Source organism: Calonectris borealis, chromosome 10, assembly GCF_964195595.1.
Source record: "Calonectris borealis chromosome 10, bCalBor7.hap1.2, whole genome shotgun sequence".
Taxonomy (NCBI): domain Eukaryota; kingdom Metazoa; phylum Chordata; class Aves; order Procellariiformes; family Procellariidae; genus Calonectris; species Calonectris borealis.
In genome coordinates, this window is record NC_134321.1 from 25,326,118 (window position 1) to 25,338,455 (window position 12,338).

The window sequence follows — 12,338 nt, forward strand, 5'->3', positions numbered from 1 at the left end:
GAATTTAGTTTTGACGAGAGAATGGGTGCTCCTGACAAAATGCAAGCGAGATCCATGTAGTACTAATAGAAAGAGAGGAAGCCAACATTTCACTTCAGCAAAAAAAATCTCTTCATACTCAAAAAAAGAAACTGCAAGAGATATGAACTTAGAATTCATTCTGCCAAAGTTGCTGGCCAAATGTCCGAAGTAAGAGGATGGCTGATCCATCAGCTCTCAGTGAGATTGCGGATCCCGTTCCCTGTTTTAACACCATCTTCTAGTTTTAATCAGAATAACCCCAACCTGCAGCAGCACAAGCACAAATAGCCCCTTCTTATGTAGAGGTTTAACTTGGGGATCATTAGGATCAAAGTGCTACCTTTTTTACAATGCAGGTCAGCATTTTATCTACTGTATTACATTCTAGTTTGCATAAGAAGCATGTGCCATGGCACTTTTCCATTTCTCCCCCAGAATAGGCATTTCACTTCAGCAGAGATACTTAATAATTTCAGTGTATAGGCAAACCTCAAATATAGTTATCTATTTTACGTAATGGCTGTACCTGGGAAGATTACAACTTTATCTAAGGGAAGGGTGGGAGATAAGATACTGACTTGCTCTCACACTCCCAATTTCAAGGCATTCTGACCAACAGTTTTGGATTCACACCTTCTATTCAGCACAGAAACAAACAGAAAGGGTTGCCCGTAAGCCTGCTCAAAGTGAGTATGTGAGAACACAGCAAAACCATTCTCAAGCATGCATTTTTCTTAAATGCTAATAACCTGTTGGACTAGCAAGGAAAATTCTACCTTGTTGCATGCTGCATCTGATTTTTTTTTTGATTACATCACTTAGAGAAAAACCTCAGAAAAGCAGATGAAAGTGAAGAGTTTGGGGTTTTTGGCTTCATTTTGTTTTTAAGATGGTTAAACTAGCAATTTTATTGCTTCCACTCTCCGGAAGCATTTTCTTGGTTTAATAACGGATGAGAGCTCAGTAAGTAAATCCAAGAGGCACTCTTGTTTCTTTTCAACGAAGCAGTCATCACCATCTGTTCGCGTTTGCCAAACGCATGTCCAGTAAGACCAAGAGCGCAAGGGGTCCCATTTGCTCTGTTTCCCTCCCATGGCAAGTAGGATGACAGCAACCAGCCCACCTGAGCAGACAGCTTGCAAACAGCCACCTTGCTAAGGAACACAGCCCACTGCTCAGAAACCAGTCCTATGTAATAGTTCTCCATAAAGGTACAAATGAGAAGGACAAAAGAAGGACCAAGTATCTGCAAGATCAGAGCAGAATGAGAAAGCCAAGAGCGTAACTTGGCAACACTCCAAAATTAAAAAAACCCAAACTTTTATGGGGATATCACACCATCTTGGAAGACCAGTGCACCTGCCTGCGCGCCGGCAGGACCCAACAAAGTCTTACTCCTGACATTTTCATCATCTGTTGTGGCAAGCCACTGCGCAGGCCTCGTTAGCCATAACCTCAACAGTTTTAATTGACGACTGTAGCAAGTCGGGGGACAGGCAGACAGATGAAAGGCTGCCTGTTGGGACAGGCAGACAGATGAAAGGCTAACCGAGGCTTTAAGGAAGAAAGAATCGCATGCTACACCTCCATATAATGAGCTGTTTCTGAGTGACAGGGGGCTTGTACTCCTGGGGTAAAGGTGTCCATTTTAAATGACAAATCTACTCAATGGGATCGCTGTCTTCACAAAGAGGCACTCCTACTCACCCTGCCGCAAAGGCGGCGAAGAGAAAGGGAACATATGAAGAACACCCAAAACTGAGCTGGGACGGCTGCCAAAAGTCTCCAGGCGCACCAGACCACAGCACACTTCACATTTCTTCACAGGCCTAAATAACTACTAAATAACTACTTTGTCTCCCTCCCTCTTTTCTTTTTGTAGCGCTGTACGTTGCCGACAGCAGCCTACTGCAAATTGCTTACCATAATTTAGCTTACTAAATGCAGTAATGCGTTCATACAGACAGGAGCCAGTGAGAAGTGGCACAGTAAGGAACGGGGTTTTTGCCAAACTTGACAAAGACACCCTGTGCAAATGAAAGCCCTTATATTTGGAAGAGCACAAGCAGCTTGAATAGCGGGGGCAGGGGGAGGAAGCTTAAAGAGGTTCTCTAGCATTCTCAGTACTTTCTCCTGGAACAACCTAAATGAAATCAAGGTGCAATCTTCCTGATTTCTGTCCCTTATTTCCAGACACTGAAAAAAACAACCAAAAAATACAACCCCTTCCAGATTGCACACAAGAAAAAACGCATTAACCTTTAAAACTGTCCTCTCCAGTTTCTAATTAACTTTCGAAGCACCTCTTCTACCTAACATTGGATGATTCATACAGGCACTCCAATGTGCCTGTCGTGGTTTAACCTGGCAGGCAGCCAAATGCCACGCAGCCGCTCGCTCTCCCCCCCCGCCGGTGGGACGGGGAGAGAATCGGAAGGGTGTGAATGAGAAAAACTCGTGGGTTGAGATAAAGACAGTTTAATAGAACAGAAAAGGGAAAATAATAATAATAATGATAGAATATACAAAATGAGTGATGCACAACGCAATTGCTCACCACCCGCGCTGACCGATAACCAAGTAGCGATCGGTACTTCCTGGATCACGCCTACCGTTCATATACTGAGCATGACGTCACATGGTATGGAATACCCCATTGGCCAGCTGGGCTGGCTGTCCTGATTATGTTCCCTCCCATTTGTGTACCTAGCTCAGTCAGTAGGCACGGGAGCTGTCCTTGGACTAGGAGGGCACTTAGCAACAACTGAAGACATCAGTGTGTTATCAACATTCTCCTCATACTAAATCCAAAACACAGCACTAGGAAGAAATTTAACCCTATCCCAGCCGAAACCAGGACAGTATCCACCCCTTATTCTACACCACTTACGTCATGCCTAGGTCTCAGATTTTTCGATACATTTCAATTAATCACCACTATCTTTCTTTTTATATATACATATATATATATGCACTCACAGATATCATTCCCTTAGTCTATGGGCCATCCCTCTAAAATGTCCAGAGTTCATTTAGTCCACGACTTTGGGCTCCATCTGTCATAACAGTCTTTCAGGGCAGGAGAGATGGTGTGTGGTGTTGGGCTGTTGCATCCTGAAGCCAGTTCTCATTTCAGTATTGCTGCGCTCATCCAGTTCTATCATCGTTGCACTTTGCTCGGTTTCGTCCAAGTTAGTTCATTCTTCATTAATCTGGGTGATTTTCACTGCTATACCATTGATAGCAACCATAGAAATAATGATATACAATATCATATAACAATCGACATCATAAAACTCAGTTCATTGGCTATTTTCACCCAAAATTAAATCCCCTTGAGGTACACACCGGACTTCCCCATCCTTTCGCATCACCCACCAAGTGCACCCAGGTCCTTGAGCAAAAGCAACGTAAGAGTTTGGATTGGGCAGGGCCAGCTCAAGTGACAGATCCCCTAGAGTTGACTAACCAGGTGGCTTTTGCTAAATGTGTGTCCCAATGCTTGAATGTCCCACCACCCATTGCTCTCAGTGTAGTCTTTAGCAGTCCATTGTATTGTTCGATTTTCCCAGAGGCTGGTGCATGATAGGGGATGTGATAGACCCACTCAATGCCGTGCTCTTTGGCCCAGGTGTTTTGGAAATGAGTCCCGTTGTCTGACTCAATTCCTTCTGGAGTGCCATGTCGCCACAGGACTTGCTTTTCAAGGCCCAGGATGGTGTTCCGGGCAGTGGCATGGGGCACAGGGTATGTTTCCAGCCATCCGGTGGTTGTTTCCACCATGGTGAGCACATAGCGCTTACCGGGTCGGGTTTGTGGGAGTGTGATATAATCAATCTGCCAGGCCTCCCCATATTTATACTTCAACCATCGTCCTCCATACCAAAGAGGCTTTACTCGCTTGGCTTGCTTGATTGCAGCGCATGTTTCACATTCACGGATAACCTGTGCAATAGCGTCCATGGTTAAGTCCACCCCTTGATCACGAGCCCATCTATATGTTGCATCTCTTCCTTGATGGCCTGAGGCGTCATGGGCCCACCGAGCAATAAATAATTCACCCTTATGTTGCCAGTCCAGATCCACCTGAGCCACTTCAATCTTAGCAGCCTGGTCCACCTGCTGGTTGTTTTGATGTTCTTCAGTGGCCCGACTCTTGGGTACGTGAGCATCTATGTGACAGACTTTTACAGCCAGGTTCTCTACTCGAGCAGCAATATCTTGCCACAATGCGGCAGCCCAGATGGGTTTACCTCTGCGCTGCCAGTTGTTCTGCTTCCATTGCTGCAACCACCCCCACAGGGCATTTGCCACCATCCATGAATCAGTATAAAGATAAAGTACTGGCCACTTTTCTCGTTCAGCAATGTCCAAGGCCAGCTGGATGGCTAGATGGCTGATGAGCTGACTCAGCGTAGTGGTATGCAACTCAATGCACTGCCACATCCATATGACAACTTTCAGGTTTGTTGTTTGTTCATTTAGGAGAGGAACTGATTTTAGGTTCTGTGAAATTTTGAAAGTCAGGTTTTAAAAGACGATTTGAACATGTTGTAGTAAAGGCAATTCATACCCTGTTCAACTCTGCAGATATCTAAAATTGCTGTTTAATTACAATGTAAGATGGCTAAGATTTTTGCAACTAAGTTAGCAGATTCACTCATGCAAGACTTTGCAATAAAATTCACAGGAAATGTTCTCCAGCTTATGTCTTTTACTGGGTTTAAAAGGTTGGCTTCAGTACACGGCTTCATCCTGCTCAATTCCACCAATTTTCTCAAAAGAACTTTCCAATTTAACTTGTAACTTTAAAGAAAAGGTGGCACATATGCGAACATCTTCATGATTAGAGATATTAACGCTACTGTACCTTTTATAAGGGTGTTTGCATTTCGGTATTTTACAGCACCTGAATCACTAAATTGTTTTTTTTCTTAATTGAACCTCCTAAGAAATACATCAAGGCCCATCCTAGCCAAGCTAAAAACACACAGTACACAATTACCTTAACATTTAACAGGAGGAAGAATGTTGTATGTAGTCAAACCTCTGTAAGTACACGGAATGACGAACAGGGTATCTTTTCACCTCGTTATGCTCTTCCACGATAGCACCAGCTCCAGTCCCAGTCTTCTCAGACACACCCTGAATATACATTTAGCATCACTGATTCTGTAAGCAGGACCAGACTCGCCCAAATGGGCAAGAACAGTACATTTCCACACATAGGTGTGGAAAATCAATTCATTAAACACATGGGAGAAGAAATTCTTAAAAGCAATCTTTAAGAACTCCAAATTTTCAATACATGGAGAAAGGAGGACAACTGACAAACTTAAGGGTAATTTATAGGCTTTCTAGGTCACCACCTAATGATGCTCCTAAATATCCTTGTAGGTGTTGTGATAAACTTCCTTCGACCTGCAAGCTTCTTTTTCGAAGGATTCCTGCCTGTAGGGCAATTGCCATTTTGCACTGCTGCAGCCTCTTCCAAGGGCAGTGCATAGTGTCATTTCAGAGTGTCTTTTATTTGTTGTTTTCCTAGATGTAAATAAAAAGGCCATTTGGAAAAAAACATCTGCAGTGGTTTTTTGGTATGGAAGGCCAGGTAATAGTCACAAGCCCGGTATCTTTTGTGTATGCTACAGCTGGTAGAACGGGCCAACATCTCGTCCAATCACCGGTTATTCCCCCCACGATTTTCTTAACACAATGCTGTCATGAAGGTAGACATCTACTGATGGGAATGCCTTATAAGACAGGGTGCTTAGCCATTCAGTGACAACTCTTGCTGGTTCCTTGCTTCCTCCCATCTACCCCCACTGTATTTCAGGCATTATACCTCAGCAAACTGAAACAATGCAGTCTCCTGGGTTTGTTTTACAGCTCCCGGAGCTCCAGGCTGTGATGTGCTTGAAGAGATCCGTCAGGAAAACAATGATGTTTGTATTACCTAACTCTTCCGTTTCAATATCAAGCTTCAACATGCTAACTTTCCGATCCATCATACAGAAAGACTCCTGGTACCTAAGAACATGCAGATGAGTCCCACCACACCTGTACGATGAACGGTATCTGCCTTCCCAGGAGACATATAAATGGGTGATCTGTGAAATAGTGATCTTGAATAATTTTTCACACGGAAAATCTTCCCTAGGATCAATAGAACAGGCTAAGACTTTTTTGAAGGGCTTTTATTTGCCCACTGATATGTCAAAAGAGGGTTAGCAACAAAAACTTAACACTATATTGTATGTCACAGTTCAGTGAAAGACCTGAGACTGTACAATCGTGGTGCCGACAGAGCACAAATTGCTACTTAGCACAGAAGATAAGTGTGGACAGGGACACAACACGTGCAGGTACTTTAAGAAGAGATACCAGATCCATCCCAGACACCAAGAGAACTGCATTTTATACTGTTTAACTTGTGTCAGTTACTTTTGTGGCAAATGACACCTCTGATTAATGTTAGACCTAGGTACAGTAGCAATTATTTTGCCATTGACACACATACCTACCATGCACTGTTTAGGTGCAGCCTCACTACAGGCTGTTTAACATCCTTGAAAAATAAGACTAGCTAATACGCATTTCTAGTTACTGATCGTCAGTGAGCTCCTTCTAAACTGCACGTTTTAGCGGTGCACGTGAGCTTGTTTCCTGGCACCCCCTGAAGCTCTTCTTCAACGGGTAAGGAAAAGCCAGCGGTCACAAGCCCGTAGCAAGAGCGTATCTGGCAGCACACAACACAGTTCCTGCCTACCACCACGTGGCTCTGGCACTTCCTTCTTGGGCACTGCAAAATGAACTGAAACGATTCAGTGAGCTGGCATTTGTCTTACGCTTTGAAGGACTTCTTAGCAGGGAAATTCAAGAAATAGACCGTTATCAAGAGGAACTATACAAAGCCTTACATTGCTGAACTGACAATACAACTGACAGTTTAATATGCAAAAGCATCTTAGAAATACTGGAAGATGGATGTTGAATTACTACCACAGAAGTATCGTAAGTGACACTGGAGTTAACCAATTTTAAGCAGCTTGTAAGTATTTCTTTTCATTACTGGCAAACCAGGCATTTCGTCTTCCTAACAAGAAAAGCCAGCAGGCTGTTTAAGAGCTTCATCACAGGTTATGTACTTCACTCTGGCCATTACCTTTAATCAGAAATAAAGGATCAGTGCTGTAATTTCTTTCTAATACATTTTGAAAGCCTCAGATCTGAAGTTGGAACTCAAGGTCTTGTGGGTTGATGTTCAAACAAACAAACAAACGAATCACATCTTCTGTGTGCTAGGATCTACGCCGTAAGTGATGGTGTTTAGGGAGGAGTATGAAGGTGCACACAGCAACGAGTATTAAAGACACGGGAGTCAGATTCACGGCTGGTGTGAAAACAAGTAATAAAAAGAAGCCCCTGCTATGACAAAAATTCTTTCCACATGCACTTACTCAAACACCACCCAGAGTCCTGTACAATCAATATTTACACAGCTAAATATTTATATGTCACCTGATTATGAGTATTTCAAAAACTGGAAAGATATAAACAAGCAAGTGATGCTTGCAGAGGGCCAGGACTCTTTGCAACTTCATTCTTGTCTTGTAACTTATGCCAATGAAATCCATTAAAACTTTGATGAAATAGTGTAAACTTTAAAAAAAAAAACAACAAGCAAACCAAACACCACAGTTGCACTTCTAGCAACTACTGGAAATATGTTGACAAAAATGTTGTACATTGCAAAACTAAAGCATAGTTGCATAGAGCTATTTGGTGGTTATAGAACAGAAAAAAATTTTGGACATTCCAGAACTACACTTATTTTTGCTGGAGTCAACAACTAAAGCAGCCACAAAAGGTAAAGCACATAATGTAACATCCAAATAGACACGTTAAAACTTTAACTTTACTTAGACTAACTTTACTTAAACTAAGAAGAGAGCACAAAAATACCAGGATTTTTTTTTTTAATTCCAAACTTTGCAAAGGAGTTTTATGCAACAAAATACTAAACCGATGATTTTGGGCTACATACACAAATACCTTGTATTAGGGATGCTATCAACACTGCTATATCTGTAATTTATACTACCATTCTGAATAAGAAAATTACTTAGAAGCTAAAAAAACCAAGGTTTTGAAGACACTGAGGGTTGCTAAGTGACAGAAATACTTACTAGAAAAATAATCCGCAGTCACCGAACAGCATGACCATAAGTAGTTAAGGGTACCTCAAGCCTAAAATTCCTCAAATAATGTACCTAAACATCCGTTTAGGGGTGCTTATGGGAAGCAGTGCAAGAAAGAGTCATAACTTCTGAAATCAAATTACAAAGAAATTACTGTTCAAAAACAACAGCCTTATTCGAATTAACACGGAGCTTAGCTGTACTATTCTTATTAGCCAGAAATGTGTTAATCAAACATCATTCCGGAATTGTATCAGATATGATACATTCATTAAATGTCACATTTGACTATAAAAGATTTACCTGTGTAACTCCTAGGAGCATGAGGTACTGTTAGTATAAAATAAGGTATGTAACATGGCTTATAGGAAACTGAAGAAAGGAAGGAGGCTTCGTGGGATTTTAGCAAAAGTAACAGGATGGAATTTTTTTCCCTAACAATTTTTAATTTTTCATGAAATTTCACTTTCTTTAAAACATTTCAATGCAAATGTGGTTTTATCTTACTTATTACCAAAACAAGTATCTCAATAGCCTTTATTAGTGCATGCACACATGAGATTTAGCTAGCAACTGCATCTGTTGCCCGCAAGCACAAAGCACCACAGAATAAGCAGGCCTCCAGCACACGCAGCTTGTACTGCTGCTGCCGCTGCCGTTTGTCCGAGATGCTTAAGCACTGCAATAGCCTCAGTGTGTTTTGTTTCGGGAATCTGCTACCCATACTCCCCTGAAAACACTAGATCCAGGTGCACTATTTGCTTACGTACACAGTTGAACTTGTTCCTTCCCTGTGTTGTGAATGAGTGGTTTAGAGGCTGCTTAAAGAATCACCGTCAAAGGTATTAGCAGAAAGTGACTTTAATCCACCACCACACCCTGCCATAAAACCAAGCAGTAAAAGAGCCTCGTATGAGCTATGCTTCCTTTATTAAAGGAATTGGTGTTTATTAAACACCAAGCAGGAGGTTTTGTCAGTGTACTAGGGGACTACACCTACCCAAAGGGTTACAAATAATGTATTTTTAAGGCCTGTCTTTTGCTTTTTCAATGGTTTGTGTCACTGTTTTCACTGATGTAATTGTTTATCACTGCTTTTCTCATGCTTCTGTATTGGTTAAGATGTCCGTGCCTCAGCAGCAGTGTGCATTGTACCAGAGATGCATAACGATCTTGCTGCTGTTGAGTGACCCGCCTCTGAAGGTCTGAGTCTCTGCACTGGTGTGAAATATATAAGGATGCTGCTTGCATGTCTGAGCGCTCATTTGGTTATTTCAGGCCACTTCACTGGTGGGATTCTCCCAGGAATAGCCAAACGTGGGGTTTAGTTCCCAATGTCACTTAAATTTTCCACAGTTCGACCAGCTGCCTTACGTATCTTAGTTTGTGGTGTCAATTGAAGCAGTTTGTTCACAAGCGGCGCCTACTCGATATGCCATATGAAAGGGCACTATTTTGCTTAGGAGAAGCAACGTGAACGAGGAAGCTGTATGAAACCTCCTCTCCGCTCCTCGAGGCCGGCACTGCAGGGCCACGCACGTCTGAACTCTGCCCACACGCCGTAACAGAGACCAGAGCTTCCTTTTCCTATCTAGGGGCACGTCCACATGAACGTGTCAACACGCGCCCGAGCTGGCACAGCACAAACCAGCTCTGATTTGGGAGCCATTGGCCCGCGCCACCCCAGGAGCACTGTGCTGGAGCGGAGAAGCCCTCCCGAGAGGGGCTGTTATGGCTCAGCCTCCGCAACACCAGCACTGTAAGGCGCTCGCTCCCCGGGCGGGTGCGGAGAGGGAGGACGAGTCTTCTCGTTGCCTTTGAGGCCACGGTGCTGGGGCCCGTTCATCTTGCGGTACAGGAACCACAAGTCGTGGAAGGTGTGAAGGTGTGAAGCCCAGCTTCTTACAGCTTTGCGTCTAAAGGACAGATCTTTGGTGCCCAGTAAGTAACACAGAGGTGATTTTGTGGTTAGAACAACCATACACGTCTGTCTGGTTTCACCTGGGATAGAGTTCATTTTCTTCCTGGTACCTGGTATAGTGCTGGTTTGGATTTAGTATGAGAATAATGTTGATAACACCCTGATGTTTTAGTTGTTGCTAAGTAGTGCTTATGCTAGTCAAGGACTTTTCAATCCTGTGCTCTGCCAGGTGCACAAGAAGCTGGGAGGGAGCATAGCCAGGACAGCTAACCCAACTGGCCAATGGGGTATTCCATACCATATGACGTCATGCTCAGCATATAAAGCTGGGGGAAGAAGAAGGAAGGGGGAATGTTCGAAGTGATGGCATTTGTCTTCCCAAGTAACCGCTACGCGTGGTGGAGCCCTGCTTTCCTGGAGATGGCTGAACACCTTCCTGCCAATGGGAAGTACGGAATGAATTCCTTGGTTTGCTTTGCTTGTGTGCGCAGCTTTTGCTTTATCTATTAAACTGTCTTTATCTCAACCCACGAGTTTCCTCATTTTTACCCTCCCAATTCTCTCCCCCATCCCACTGTGGGGGGAGTGAGCAAGTGGCACTCCAGCTGGTCATTGACATAGAGGGCGACACCCCCTCCTCATCGCCCCTCCTGCCTGTCCTTCCTAAAGAGTCTGTATCCCTTCATCCCAACACTCCAATCATAGAAACCATCCCACCACGTCTCCGTGATGCCAATGAGATCGTAGCCCTGCAGGCGCGCGCACATCTCTAACTCCTCTTGTTTATTCCCCATGCTATGTGCGTTTGCATAGAGGCATTCAAGGTGGGCCTCCGATGAAGCTGTCTTACTGGCTGGGGTTCCTTTGTGCCGCTCTTCAGGCGCTCTCCTGCTGACCTGTGATCCTTCTCCAGGGTCTCTGGGCATCTATTGCTGGCACTGGCATCAAACTGGTAGGAGTGGGATGGATTGAGGCTCCTCTCCCACGGCAACTTTGGTTTAAAGCCCTCTTCACCAGCTTGGCAAGCCTATGACCGAAGATGCTCTTCCCCTTCTCTCACAGACGGACCCCATCAGCCCTCAGAAGACCAGGTTTCTCAAAGCGAGTCCCATGGTCTAAGTGGCCGAAGCCCTGGCTGTCGCATCAGTCCCGTAACCATTTGTTGACTCGCCAGGTTTGACTGGCCCCTTCAGACCCCTTTCCTTTGACCGGCAGGACTGATGAAAAAACTACCTGCGCTCCAGAGTCCCTTACCATCGCTCCCAGGGCTCTGTAATCCTTCTTGATACTCCTCAGACTGCTCCTGCCTGTATCACTGGTGCCCACGTGAAACAGCAGCAGCGGACAATAGTCAGTGGACTGTACGAGGCTTGGTAGCCTCTCGGTGACATCCCTGATACGAGCCCCTCGTAAGCAGCACACCTCTCTAGAGAGTCCGTCCGGTCGGCAAATGGGCGCCGCCGTACCTCTCAGAAGAGAGTCGCCTACTACTACCACCCGTCGCCTTCTCTGAGTTGCGCTGGTTGTTACATGGGAAACAGATCGGCTGCCTTACTCAGCTCCAGCGTCTCTCCTGGTGTGATGGGACTTTCCTCTTCAGCCTGCAGAGCGGTGAAGCGGTTCTGCAAGGGCACCTCAGGCTTCAGGGGGAGCTTGTTTCTTCTACTCAGCTGCTCAGCTGCTCCCCCCACACTTCCAACTTGTGGGAAATTTATTAGCTCCAGGACTTCTAACTTCTGCCAGGCTGAACCTGATCAAAGCGTTAGAATAACTGCTGGAGAGAGCGGATGCACAGATAGTGCCATTGCATACGTCTCATTGCCTGCCATAATAAAACCTCCTCAGCATCTCATTTCTTCTCCTGTTTCCTCCTCCCAGCTTACCCTCGGTTGCACCGAGAGATTTTTCGCTTCTGATTTACACCCTGGGCAATACCGCCCTGCGCAGACCCGGCATCACACGGCATCTTTTGTTCTCAAAGAGAAGGAAAGCATAAGGATAGCGCTTCCGTAGCCTCCCTTTCCCTTGCAGGTTACCGTAACCTGCTCTAAAACGGATCACACCAAACGAAGGCGAAGGACGGCCCCTGGCTCACCTTCCGCACCGGCTGATGTGAGGCTTTAAAGCCACCCTGATGTGCAGAGCAGCGGTAAAGGGGAAACTGGTAGAGGAGCCAGGTTTTGGACTACCCAACAAAT